General features: G+C 38.4%; 1 protein-coding gene across 12 annotated transcripts in view; it reads right to left on the reverse strand.

Moving 5' to 3' along the window:
* LOC114656015 (calmodulin-binding transcription activator 1-like) overlaps positions 1–14,998 on the reverse strand; it is a 559,017-nt gene that overhangs the window by 82,090 nt on the left and 461,929 nt on the right. The gene's annotated exons all lie outside the window — the stretch shown is intronic.

The raw sequence follows: 14,998 nt of genomic DNA on the forward strand, positions 1-14,998 counted from the left end.
CAGGCAAGAGAAAAAGAAGAAGGTCTAAGAGGAGGTTTCTGGATGTGGTGAGAGAAGACATGCAGCTGGTGAGTGTAACAGAGTAATATGCAGAGGACAAGAGGATATGCAAAAAGATGATCTGCTGTGGCGACCCCTAACGGGAGATGCCGAAAGTAGAAGAAAAATAAGTCATTGTTTAGTGGGTCTGGGTGCATTTCTGTGCTTGATTAAGGGTGTTGTCAATTTCTCCGAGAAGTTGTGTACCCAAGGGTCAGAGTTTCCATAAATACAGTATACACAAAATTTTGTGTAAAGTTTTATTGTATAAATCCCAATGTTTGTGTGGGAATTTCTGTATGCACATTTCAAGCATCTTTCTTGTGCAAAAGTAAGCTTTACAAATGAGGCCCGTGGATTTAATTTGACTGTCTAATCTTATACTCATGTTAAAGTGTAGATGTTCATCTCTAAAACCCCAGGACTCTAAAGCAGATAAAAAAATTGATAATGAATAGCTACAGAGATGTAAAACGCTACAACATTTATTTATGAGTAGTTCCAACTGTGTGGGAAACTAAACATTTACAGTTGTGGATATAAACCCTTTCTTTTAGATTAAATAAGAAATAATTTTGTTTAAATGATCATTTCTTAGTAAACATGTATTTAAAGAAGTAAAATAGTAAGTTTACAAACAACATTGTAAATATATATAAATTCTAAATATCCCCCCCCCCCCTATTGATGAGACACAATGATGAGAATTACAAAGCATGGGTGGGGTGCATTTCATAGCACCCCATTAGTGCCCACACAGGCCTACATGAAACAGAAAGTTGCAGAACACAGTTAAATCACAGATGGGGAAACCCAACTGATGACGGTCCTATATCTGATGCACTTTGAGAAAGCTGGTTTCAGAGCAGAGAAGAAGAAGGTGAGGTAGTGAGTAAGAGGCTTGATAAAGGGATTATAATAATTGCAACTTGGAATATAGGGAGTATGATTGGAAAATCAGGTGAAGTACAGGAAGTGCTGAACTGAAGGAGAGTAGATGTGTGCTGCATACAGGAGATGATGTGAATGGTACTGATGCAGGAATGCTTAGTGGGAAGGGTAAAAGATACACATTTTTCTGGAGGAAAAGAAATGATGACAATGCTGGAGTTGGTATGCTTATGTCTGAAAATAGGCACACATAGTGGTAGGGATGAAGAGGGTGAGTGAGCATGTTGTAATTGTTAATATGATTGTTGGTAAACAAATGATGAATATAGTCACAGCAGGTTAGCAGATGTGACAAAGAGAAAGATGACTTTTGGAAGAAATTAATGGAGGTGGTATCTATTGTGTTCCAGGGAAGGTGGTTGTAATGGACAACCCTTGGGCATGTTGTGTTGTCAGTGCTGATGGTTATGAGGTAGCCCATGGGGGACTTTAGCTTTGATACCAGGAATGTTGAGGGTGGAATAAGAAGAAAATGGTTGTGTGCAACACGTTGTTTTAGAATGAGGAACACAATTGGTGACATATGAACCGATGGATGTGTGGAGTATTATGCCATGAGAGAAACACGTTGTTTGTAGGTGATAGGCATTGTACTGAGGAGAAACAGACAAAGGTGGTTGGAGGTGGTGTCAAATAAAATGTAAAGAATGGGTCTTACCCCAAAGGATCCCCAGGAACATGTAGACTGGAAGTAAAAAATTGGAGGGAAACTGGCTAGACCTGGAAAATGTTACGATTAAATATTATTTTATATTTGCACATGTGTACTGATTTAGATATAAATTGGAATTGTGCTCTATAAATACTGTGATGTCTAGTTACATATGAGCACTGGTGTAAACAAATGAGTGTATGGTATGCTGAATTATACAAAATTAAAAAAAAGAAAATTAAAATCTTTGAAAAAATTTTAAAAAGCATTGTAAGTATAACAAAAAGAAGCATCTGCAAAAATATGTTATACACCTTAATCAGTGTTATAATGACAAAGTAAAGACTGATGACGATGAGTTTAACTTGCAGATTAAGAACAAGGGGGATGAGGATGGCATTAAATTATCATACTGGATATCATTGGTGTCATCATCAAGTAGCAGGATTACAGAGTAACACGTGGACAGCTGTGGAAATGGGAGTCATGCCTGCCTTTCACCCTTCTTGTAAAACATTTTGAAAAATGACTGCATAGTGGCCTTTTACTTCTCTTCATAGATCTCTCTCACAATACTATTTTCATTTGATGCTTTATCTCATTGTATTGCAAATGAACTGGCCCTTTATGCTTACTATCACTAGATCGTCTTCATGTCAGGATTTGATTGTAATAACCTAAATACATTCAGGAAACCTTACCAATATATGCCAGGATTTCACTTGTACCAACTGCTGATCTCCAGTTCCTTGGATTCCAGGTGGTTACACAAGTAGTGTACCAGTTTTTGTTTGTGTATTTTATAAAATACCAGCTATAAACCCAACTTTACCTGGGAAATGTCATAAGACAATGGGCATCAGTTATAGTGCCATGGGTTAATTGATTGTAGCAGAATTACTATATAACTAACTAGGTGCTTTTATGTTTACAATATCCATCCATCCATCCATTATCCACCGCTTATCCGAGGTCGGGTCACGGGAGCAGCAGCCTAAACAGGGAAGCCCAGACCTCCCTCTCCCCGGCCACCTTCTCCAGTTCATCTGGGAGGACCCCGAGGCGTTCCCAGGCCAGCCGGGAGATACAATCCCTCCAGCATATCCTGGGTCTGCCCCATGGCCTTCTCCCTGTGGGACATGCCCTTAACACCCCCCAGGGAGGTGTCCAGGGGGCATCCTCACCAGATACCCGAACCACCTCAACTGACTCCTCTCAATGAGGAGGAGCAGCGACTCTACTCCGAGTCTCTCCCGGATAACTGAACTCCTCACCCTATCTGTAAGGGAAAGTCTAGCCACCCTGCGGAGAAAAATCATTTCGGCCTCTTGTATCCGCGATCTTGCTCTTTCGGTCACTACCCAAAGCTCGTGGCCATAGGTGAGGGTAGGAACGTAGATCGACTGGTAAATCGACAGCCTCGCCTTCTGGCTCAGCTCTCTCTTCACCACGACGGACCATTGCAGAACCCACATTATTGCGGATGCCGCACGAACCATCTGTCGACCTCCCACTCCATTCTTCTCTCACTCGTGAACAAGACACTGAGATACTTGAACTCCTCCACTTGAGGCAGTAATGTGTTCCCAACCCAGAGAGAGCATTCCACCCTTTTCTGGCTGAGAACCATGGCCTCGGATTTAGAGGTGCTGACTCTCATCCCCACCGCTTCACACTCGGCTGCGAACCACTCCAGTGAGAGGTGGAGGTCACTGTCCGATGAAGCCAACAGAACCACGTCATCCGCAAACAGCAGAGACGAGATTCTGAGGTCATCGAACCAGACTCCCTCCGCTCCTTGGCTGGGCCTAGAATATTTACAATGTTTTTAGTTAGTTTTTTTTTTGTGGCAGGCAGTGTGTTGTAGTAGTTAAGGCTTTGGAGCTAGGTTGTGAGTTCAAATCCTGCTACTGACAATTTGTGACCATGAGTACCGGTAAGTGACTTCACCTGCCGCTGCTCCAATTGGAAAAATGAAAGTTTAATTAATTTTATATCAGATGTTGTAAGGTGCCTTGGATAAAGGCATCTGTCAAATAAAAAATAATATATTATTATTAGGTCATTAGGTCTTCTTACTCTTGAACATGCTATATACAATTGTCCATGAGAAAAGCATTCTCACATTAGATAGATTCCTGCTTTTTTCTGCTTTTCCTAGTGCCTTGGCTTTTGTCGATGGTCACTGCAAAACACAGTTTTACAGGAAAGTGTATTCTTCTGAATTGAAATGGATAATTAGAAGGAATAATGTGAAGTCTGAATATATATTGTCATACAATTGAATAATACTTATATATTATTAGTTATACTATTTTCCTTTTTTTTTTTACATTTTTCACTTAAGTACAGTATTTCTTTTTGTGTTTTTTGTCAGTTATATGTAGTCTCCCTTTAAAGAACATGGATGTGAATGTGTATGCTTGAAGTGGATATACATAAGTGCTAATAACCTATGTGAGTGCTTCTCAACCTCTGGGTCACAAGCACATGAGGAAAAAAAATATTTTACCTACTGAGAGGCACCGAAACACCCCTCTTCCCGGTCCACCAAAGGGCTTGACAGTGCTGTGCAATAGTTTGGAGGGGCCTACCTGCTCTTCCATTTTCGCTCATTTCATCAAGGTTGAGAAACACTGCTCAATGTGTATTAACATAAAGAGTGAGGCGTGTGGTGTATTTCCCCATTAGAAATTCAAGCACCACTATCTAAGATTGGAGTTTCCATATGGAAGATTATTCATGTTAAAATTAAATGAATCCAGTGTGCTAACTAAATTGATATGTAATCCATATGCACATGGTGTATTTAATTTTAGCACGATACAACTGTGTCATCATTTAAAAACATATCAAGCAAATGATCAATTGCGTGTCACTACAACATGCAATTTTTATGTCAGTTTAAAATGCAAAATGCATATAAATTTTCATTTATGTCCATAGATTGTGTGTCTTAACTTAACCAAATGACCAATCAGCAGCAAAAGGTGGGGCAAGGGGTGTCAACAGTTGGGGTCAAAGACGTTCCAATCAACAGTATGTTCAACCACAGCTAAAGAAAGAGAATGGAAAGTTCATAAGGCAGTGGAACTGCCATCTCACTGAAGTTGCCTACGTAAATGACAATTTAATTCCCTTCCATGTCAAAAGAAGGAAAACTGGTTTTCACAGAGGGAAAGAATAAAAGGCTATGAAGAAACCAAACTCAGGTGACACTAACAAATGTTACACTATATTCAATATTTACTTAAAACTGTTAACAGCCCACACCTTGAAAATGTAACCACACTACTTAGTTGTTAATAATGACATTCAGTTCCTGGTTGCCTGTAGACTTTGAAATCCTTGTGAATCCTCCTATTTTCTGCCTTGGACATTGAGGAACTTATTTAATGTGGAATTGATTTGGCTGCCTTAATTGCTTTTGCTTTTTTCTGTCCTAGCGTTGTTAAGATCATTAAGAAAATAACTGTCAAAAGGTACCCAAGTAGTAAGCCATAAATCACCAAAGATATAAAAGAACTACTTTTGTATAAACAACATGCTAATCAGGAAAATAAAGTAGAAGAAAAGCAAGTTTTGCTGCAAAGGCTTAACATGTTAATTAAACACAATAAAAAGGTGTATGGAGGAAAAAAGTCAAGAGGTGGCTTAATGATAACAATTCAAAGCAGGGATGGAAAGATCTGAAACAATCACAGGACTGGATTCTTAAAAAAGTGTGGGCTTTCAAACGGACAAGGTCCACAATCTTATACTAGATGATCTCAATGACTTTTTACAAGATTTGAACTCAATGATTTCAGTACTCATAATGCACAAGTAAGGCAGATGCTGCTGTAAAAATATTAGAAATATTGCTGGGATGGAAGTCAGTATAACTGGAGTGAAGAAATCTTTGCAGCAGGTAAAAACGAACAGGGCAGTGGGGCCAGATGGCATATCAAGTTGACTCCTGTTGTAGGCAGCTCTCTCCAGTTTGTCATTTGCTTTTTCACTGGTCTCTGAGCTCGGTTCCTAAGGGGTCCAGATCAAGCAAGACCTGTGGCGCTCACATCCATTCCAATGAAATGCTTTGAATACTTCAATGGTAAAGTCATTTCAAGATAGCCACCAGTTTTCTTACTGTACAAACAGAAGTGTGGAAGATGCTCTGCTGGTTGTCCTAAATCAAATCTACACCTCTCTCGATAGGCCTGGTTCATATGTCAGAGCATTATTTCTGGGTTTTTCTTCAGCGTTCAATACCATCCAACCTCACAAACTGGTTGAGGAACTGATCAGGTGCTCCTCAAGGATGTGTTTTGTCTCCATGACTATTTACACTGCACACAAGTGACCTGAGACAGAACAATGACCACTGCCCTATTATCAAGAATGCTAATAACACCATGCTAATACAGCACATCTTTGCTGAGGATGAAAGCCATTATTTAAATCAAGTGGACTGTTTAGTAAATTGGTGTAATATGATATCTCTTACTCTGAATGTCAAAAAGGCCAAAGAAATCATATTTGACTCAAAGAGACAGAAAACTGCACATTCACCTATCACTGTTCTGTGGGAGTAGATAGAAATAATGATTGAGTATAAATACTTAGGAATGGCAATATTAATAAAAAAGCATACACTCTAAATGAAATCAATGCTAATTTCTCCTCTGTGACCTTGGATTATTTAACGTTGGACAGTTAAAATAGACAGAACAGAGTCACTCTATCATCACTTTCTGCTTCATTGCCTGGTTTATAGTCTGACAAACCAAAACTTAAAAAAGCTCCACAGATTACCAAACACGCTGCTAAAGTTATTGAGGGTGACATAAATGATTTGGTAAGTGTGTGCCGGAGGGCAATACTCAAAAAATTGGAAATCATTTCAACTGATGACAGGCAGCCATTATACGCAGAACTTAATTTCAGTAAATCAGGGAAGACAGTCGCTTTAAAAAGCCAAGCAAATTGCTCTAGAAATTCTTTTCATTCCAGTGCCATTTGGTACATCTTTTTAATAAGGAATATAGGAGATATACACCAGAGTTGAAAAGTTTTAGAACATCTCAGTTTTTTCAGTTTTTATGGAAATGCATGTTTTAATGTCTTAATGTTTCAAGGCATAGAACAAATAAACAATGGCAAATAAAAAAATAATTCAAAGAATCATTCAGCGTACAAAATTGTATTCAAATTTTTGATTAATCAAAGTAGCCACCTTTTGGTGATATAACAGCCAAACTGTGTTAACCCTTTTGATTCAGTATGCCGGTCACTCTGTGCAAGTCATCAACTCTGCCTCCAGCAAAAGAACCCCAGACCATCACAATTCATCCTCCATGTTTAACAGTTGGTGTCACATACTGAGGAACCATCCTTTCACCAAGTTGACGGTGTACAAACAACATGTGTGATACACTGAAGATTTCAAATTTTGATTCATTGGTTCAGTGTGCAGTAGTCCACAGCTGGTATGTCAAGGCCCTATGTTGTCCTTTAAGGAGTGGCTTTCTTACTGCCCCTCGCCACCTGCAGCACAAAGTCTTCTCTTTACAAGAAAAACTGAGACTTGCTTTTTTCGACCACAGTTAAGCTGCGCTTGAAGCTGTTGTGCTGTGAGACGCCTGTCACGCAAGCTGGTTTTCCTTACAAACTTGTCTTCTGATTAGGTTGTGACTTTGGCTCTGCCAGATCTCTTCCTGTCAGAGATTCTTTCAGTTTCCATTTGCCTTTGGATTGTCTAGGACATCCGTACTTACTCTTTCTTTATTTTCTCTAAATGAAAGGCCAAGGGTAATAATGATCTGTCTCACTTAATTTGTTAATTGCTGTTTTCTTGCCATTATCACTGGAATTTACAACTTTCTACAGTGTAATATTGTCCAAATCGTACTTCAGAGGGTGTAGTAACACAGTCTTTTCCAACTCTGCTTTAAGACAGTCAGAGGGTTTTAAGTAATCAACAGAAGTTGGGACACCTGTGCAAATTGCTTGCAAGGCTTAATTTACTTTAACTGCTGCAGAACATCTGTAGTTTGTAACCTATTACTTGTTCCCTGAAGAAAGACAATTTATAATACTCTTATATTTCCTTTTTTCAGTTTTTGCTAGCATACACCATTTCAGCACTTTTGGTCATTTGTTGCATTACGTTTGAAGAAAAACTGGAAAAACTGAAGTGTTCTAAAACATTTATGTATTTTTATGTTATCTTTGTTTCCTGAATTTCATTTTCTCAAATTGTTTAAAGACTTGTTTCATTTTTTTTTTGGATAGGTTTAAGTGTTTCATTTCAACTCTTTTATGTTCCTATCTCTTAAATGTTTTTGGTGATTTAATTTATGGAAACATTTTAAAGGTTATTGATTAAGTCATTTTAGTTTGTATCTTTATTCTTCGTTATTTCCATCCATCCATCCATTATTCAACCTGCTATATTCTAACTACAGGGTCACGGTGGGTCTGCTGGAGCCACTCCCAGTGCAAGGCAGTAAACAAACCCCGGGGAGGGTGCCAGCCCACTGCAGGGTGCGCACACACACACCAAGGACAATTTAGGATCGCCAATGCACCTAACCTGCATGTCTTTGGACTGTGGGAGGAAACCGGAGCACCCGGAGGAAACTCATGCAGACACGGGGAGAACATGCAAACTCCATGCAGGGAGGACCCGGGAAGCGAACCCAGGTCTCCTAAATGCGAGGCAGCAGCGCTACCCACTGCACCACTGTGCCGCCCTTCGTTATTTCCATTTTTGTGTATTTTTTACTTATTAAATTTGTGTATTAAATAAAGAATTTTATTTTAAGCTTTGTCAATTTAAATTAAGTAATATAGTTAATGTTTTGTGAAATTCCAGGGTTTTGGCCATGTTTGATTATCCCAACCTGATTTAGGGTTGTCCTAGATTGCTAATCATTACCCATAGCAACTGTTAATCTCATTTTCTTATTTACAAAAGACTAAATTCAACTTGCTCAAAAGCAGGAACTTTGTTTACAGGTGATGAAATAAGCTGTAGTGTAAATTATGCTGTGCAGGTTGTAAATGCATACTTAATGGTCAGCCTATTGGGAGAATAAGGAACATGCAATTCAATGTATGCAGACTTGCAAATGGCAGAACACAAGAGCAGGAGGTTTTTGAAGTAATCAGTGACTGTTTTTTAACACAGTATGTTAAAGCACCAACACTGGGTGAAGCTTGTCTGGATTTAGTATTTTGTAATAATCAAGATAGAATTGCGAGGGTAGAGATGATTGAACCATAGGGTCAAGTGACCATAATATAATACAATTCTCAGTGTTTTGTAAGAGTGCAGATGCAAAGACTAAAACTGTTAAGTTTAACTTTAGTAGAGCAAATTTTGAGCAGATGCAGCAATGTCTAAGTAGGATACACTGGGATAAGCTTTTAAGTGTGGAGACAGTTGAGGAGCAATGGAAAATGATTTACATATAATGCAGGACAGGTACATACCTAAATTTTGACTTAATAAGAATTTAAAAAATACTCCACAGTGGATCAATAATGAGTTAAAAAAGAAGCTGCAAAGGAAAAAACAACTTTATAAGACTAATAACTCCTATGTGAATCATAGGGTGAATGAGAACATGAGGGTAACCATTAAGAAGGAATTTAGGGCGGCTAAAAGACAGTTGAAGAGGAATATAGCAGATAAGCCAAAAGATGACCCAAAGAAATTTTTTAGTATTTTAGTAGTAAAAGGACAGTCAAGGAGTGCATCAGGGATAGTTAAGCAGAATTAAAAATATAGACAGTGAAATAATGGATGCATTTTTCCTGAGGTCTTTACAAGTGAGGAAGTAGATAACCTCCCAGCGGTAAAAGGAGGTACTGATTAATTTGGAAATTGTAGAGGGAGAAGTACTGCTTAGATTAAATAGGCTGAAATCAAACAAATCTTTAGGACTAGATATTTACCCTTCTCAAGGAGGCTAGCGATTACATACAGTATATAAACCATTGACACACATTTTAGGAAGTCACTGCACACTGGGGAAATTCCAAAGGACTGGGAAATGGCAAATATTATCCCGTTCTATAAAAAGGGTGACCAGTCAGATCCAAGCAACTATAGGCCAGTAAGCTTAACATGCATCACAGGAAAATTAATGGAAGGAATTATTAATGATACGATTGAGCAACACATGGCAAGAACAGGAGTTTTTCTGAACAGTCAGCATGGGTTCAGAAGAGGGTGGTCATGTTTTTTTTTTAACATGCTGGAATTCTATGAGGAAGCAACAAAAGGATACGATCAATGTGGAGCATATGATATTATTTATCTGGACTTTCAGAAAGCATCTGAAGGTGCCACATGAGTGGTTGGGCATCAAACTAAAAGAAGTGGAAGTTCAGGGTGATGTTTGTAGATGGCTGCAAAATTGGACTCAGACACAGGAAACAGAGGGTTATGGTGCGAGGAACCTCATCAGAATTAGGCAATGTTAAGAGTGGTGTCCTACAGGGGTCAATGCTTGGGCTACTGCTATTTTTAATACATATAAATGATTTGGACAGGAATATAAGTAACAAGCTGGTTAAGTTTGCAGATGATACCAAGATAGGTGGGTTGGCGGATAATCTAGAATCCTTTGAATCATTGTGGAGAGACTTGGACAGCATACAGGCTTGGGCAGATTTGTGGCAGATAAAGTTTAATGACAGTAAAAGTAAAATATTACACATAGGAAGTAAAAATGTTAGGTTTGAATATACAATGGGCAGTCGTAAAATCGAGAGTACACCTTATGAGAAGGATTTAGGAGTCGTAGTGGACTCAACACTATCAACTTCCAGACAATGTTCAGAAGCCATTAAGAAGGCTAGCAGAATGTTAGGTTATGCAGCACGATGTGTGGAGTACAAGTCCAAGGAGGTTACACTCAAGTTTTATAATGCACTAGTGAGGCCTCATCTGGAGTACTGTGTGCAGTTTTGGTTTCCAGGCTACAAAAAGGACATAGCAGCACTAGAAAAGTTCCAGAGAAGAGCAACTAAGCTCATACAACCACTACAGGGGATGAATTATGAGCAAAGACTAAAAGAGCAGACCCTAACCCTAACCCTTTTCAGTTTAAGCAAAAGAATATTAAGAGGTGACATGACTGAAATGTTTAGAATTATGAAGGGAATTAGTACATAAGTGGACTGTTACTGTTGAAATGAGATCATCAAGAACACAGGGACACAGGTGGAAACTTGAGGGTAAATTTTGCAAAAGCATTAGGAAGTTCTTTTTTACACAGAGAACCATAGACACTTGAAACAAGCTACCAAATAGTGTGGTAGATAGTAAGGCTTTAGGGACATTCAAAACTAGACTTGATTTTTTTTTTTAGAAGAATTAAGTAGAAAGGAGTGGCGAACTTTGTTGTGCTGAATAGCCTGTTCTCGTTTAGTTCTCGTCTCATCTAATGTTCTAAAAGAGAAGGACCAAAGAAATAGAAGAATGTACAGATAGGAGGGAAATAGGTGAAATGCATGTAAGAATAAAGATAATTAGGAATCACTTTCAAATGTACACATAAGAAGGGTAGGGAGGGTAGGTACTTGTAAACCATGAGAAAGGACCTAAAAGGTTTTTGGCATATTTCTGTGAACTTTTAAATTACTCCAGAAAAGAAACAAGAGATACACGGGAAGGTATGCTATGGTTAACATATCACAGCGACCAGATACACAAAATGGTTCCAGCCTGTGAAATCTAGAGACACAAAATGGCAGTGCTCATGAAAAAACAGTTATATAATCTGTACAACAGAAAAAAAATAGTCACAAAAATAACAATTAGTGGGGGACAAAAAATGAAATGAAATGAAACCATTAATTCCTAACAAAAAGATCCAGGCAAAATGACAAAATGATGCAAGAGTTGACCCAAGACCCATAATACATTGCCTTTTTATTATGTTGTCCTTGTAATAGCTAAAATTAAGGTTAGTAGATGCATTTTGTTAATATTTTTATTTTTTCCTAAATTCTTAAATAAATTGGAAATGTTTCAAAGGGATCTTCAAAGCCATAGGAGAAAAAATGAGATATACAGTGGTGTGAAAAACTATTTGCCCCCTTCCTGATTTCTTATTCTTTTGCATGTTTGTCACACAAAATGTTTCTGATCATCAAACACATTTAACCATTAGTCAAATATAACACAAGTAAACACAAAATGCAGTTTTTAAATGATGGTGTTTATTATTTAGGGAGAAAAAAATCCAATCCTACATGGCCCTGTGTGAAAAAGTAATTGCCACCTTGTTAAAAAATAACCTAACTGTGGTGTATCACACCTGAGTTCAATTTCCGTAGCCACCCCCAGGCCTGATTACTGCCACACCTGTTTCAATCAAGAAATCACTTAAATAGGAGCTGCCTGACACAGAGAAGTAGACCAAAAGCACCTCAAAAGCTAGACATCATGCCAAGATCCAAAGAAATTCAGGATCAAATGAGAACAGAAGTAATTGAGATCTATCAGTCTGGTAAAGGTTATAAAGCCATTTCTAAAGCTTTGGGACTCCAGCAAACCACAGTGAGAGCCAATATCCACAAATGGCAAAAACATGGAACAGTGGTGAACCTTCCCAGGAGTGGCCGGCCGACCAAAATTACCCCAAGAGCGCAGAGACGACTCATCCGAGAGGTCACAAAACACCCCAGGACAACGTCTAAAGAACTGCAGGCCTCACTTGCCTCAATTAAGGTCAGTGTTCACGACTCCACCATAAGAAAGAGACTGGGCAAAAACGGCCTGCATGGCAGATTTCCAAGACGCAAACCACTGTTAAGCAAAAAGAACATTAGGGCTCGTCTCAACTTTGCTAAGAAACATCTCGATGATTACCAAGACTTTTGGGAAAATACCTTGTGGACTGATGAGTCAAAAGTTGAACTTTTTGGAAGGCAAATGTCCCGTTACATCTGGCGTAAAAGGAACACAGCATTTCAGAAAAAGAACATCATACCAACAGTAAAATATGGTGGTGGTAGTGTGATGGTCTGGGGTTGTTTTGCTGCTTCAGGACCTGGAAGGCTTGCTGTGATAGATGGAACCATGAATTCTACTGTCTACCAAAAAATCCTGAAGGAGAATGTCCGGCCATCTGTTCGTCAACTCAAGCTGAAGCGATCTTGGGTGCTGCAACAAGACAATGACCCAAAACACACCAGCAAATCCACCTCTGAATGGCTGAAGAAAAACAAAATGAAGACTTTGGAGTGGCCTAGTCAAAGTCCTGACCTGAATCCAATTGAGATGCTATGGCATGACCTTAAAAAGGCGGTTCATGCTAGAAAACCCTCAAATAAAGCTGAATTACAACAATTTTGCAAAGATGAGTGGGCCAAAATTCCTCCAGAGCGCTGTAAAAGACTCATTGCAAGTTATCGCAAACGCTTGATTGCAGTTATTGCTGCTAAGGGTGGCCCAACCAGTTATTAGGTTCAGGGGGGCAATTACTTTTTCAACACAGGGCCATGTAGGTTTGGATTTTTTTTTCTCCCTAAATAATAAAAACCACCATTTACAAACTGCATTTTGTGTTTACTTGTGTTATATTTGACTAATGGTTAAATGTGTTTGATGATCAGAAACATTTTGTGTGACAAACATGCAAAAGAATAAGAAATCAGGAAGGGGGCAAATAGTTTTTCACACCACTGTACCGTATAAACACGCATTTATGGGGGGCAGTTTGGTGTGGTGAGCAATGCTGTCTCACATATCCAGCAATCCCATGTGGTGTTTGTACATCCCCATAATCTGTGTGTTACGTTATTTGGAGCTTCTAAATATGAGTTTGCCTGTGTGACTGTGTGTCTGTGTCATGGGCCCTTCATTGGAGTGGCTTCCTGTAAAGGTTGTTTGTGTTACTAAAGTAGCTGTAGTGTACCATGACTCTGAATTTTCTTAATTGAAAAATCAAAATTGCAAAATTTAACTAAATTTCTATCCTTGCACCCTTATTCATTGCAATTTTAATTTTGTAAATTGCTTATTCACAGAAACAGTTGAAGGAATGTACTTGCAATATATTGTACCTTTGGTGCCTGGGTTTATGTTATTTCTATATATTCATAATGTCTTTAGTCAACAAGATGTATTAACCAGCATCTAAACTATTATATGTTAATAAGTTAAATTAAATGACCTGGATCTTATACTCAAACACACATAAGTTGAAATAATTTGAATGTGTTCTTAACTGTTTAACCTAATATATTGTTTTTTGGAACGTGTGTTTACATTATGTCATTTGTAAAATCTGTCATTCCTACCTGTAAACTTATTACAGTGCTCTTAGCCCATACTCAGTCAAAAGCGCTGTACAGAAATGCAGCTGATTTGTTGTACACTCATACAGTACATACACTTGCAACTATGAACATTTCTTAATTATGAGTCTTGCCCACCAGGTAGAGAGCTGTCCTATTAGTATAGTATATTGTGACAGGCTCAGAGAAATGTTTTCTTTATTAAGCTAAGAATGACATGAAAGTGCCCTTCATGTCAGCATTGCTCACTTTGGCTGTACCTCAGCACTAGGTTGATGCTTTTGCAAAATCAATAAAGGAAATATGCAGGTGTGTTTTTGCTGTGGCATATTCTCTCCATCAAATCCTAAAAACTATTCTTATTAGGCACTGTATTCTGCATTAGTATTATTAATTCTGATTTCACTAGCAGCATACATGTACTGTTAAACCTGCTTGATCTAAATTAGGGTCATGGTGAGCTGGAGCCATCCTGGCAGCACAAGGTAGGAACAGCACTGGCCAGGGCTCAAGTCCATCACATGTCCTGCACATGCAGCACTTTTTGCATATTTTTAAGTCACCATGAACTTGAAAGCTAATTGTCCAAACTGCCAGAATTTCACAAATCTTTCCTCTTTATGCATAAGCGGTACCTGTTTAGTATTTTGTGCACAAACGCCGTCTGCATGCAAAAAGTTATCCCATTAATACGTTCTTAAAAAGTGACCAGTTCTAATCAATAGAACCCAAATGCAGATATCATTGTCATTTTTATCTTTTTTGCAAATAGTACTTAGGAAAAAAATGCAAGTTAGTGAGTTAAATACAAAACACCGTTACAAAGCTCTGAAACTCAAGGGCTGAATTCAAAAACAAGAAAGCAAAATGGCCAGTAAAGTATAGTAATGCCTTAAATAATGAACATGAATTAGAAAGATTAGAAAGTGCTGTGACCTTCTAGGGCCAAGGCAGAATAACACTGGCTTAAACCTCACATACCGAACAATGAGAGCACTGTTTTTCTTTTTTTAAATCCAAAGCAGATTGTTATTACAGAGAGCCCCCTACATGATTACT

This window comes from Erpetoichthys calabaricus, chromosome 8, assembly GCF_900747795.2.
Source record: "Erpetoichthys calabaricus chromosome 8, fErpCal1.3, whole genome shotgun sequence".
Lineage (NCBI taxonomy): Eukaryota > Metazoa > Chordata > Cladistia > Polypteriformes > Polypteridae > Erpetoichthys > Erpetoichthys calabaricus.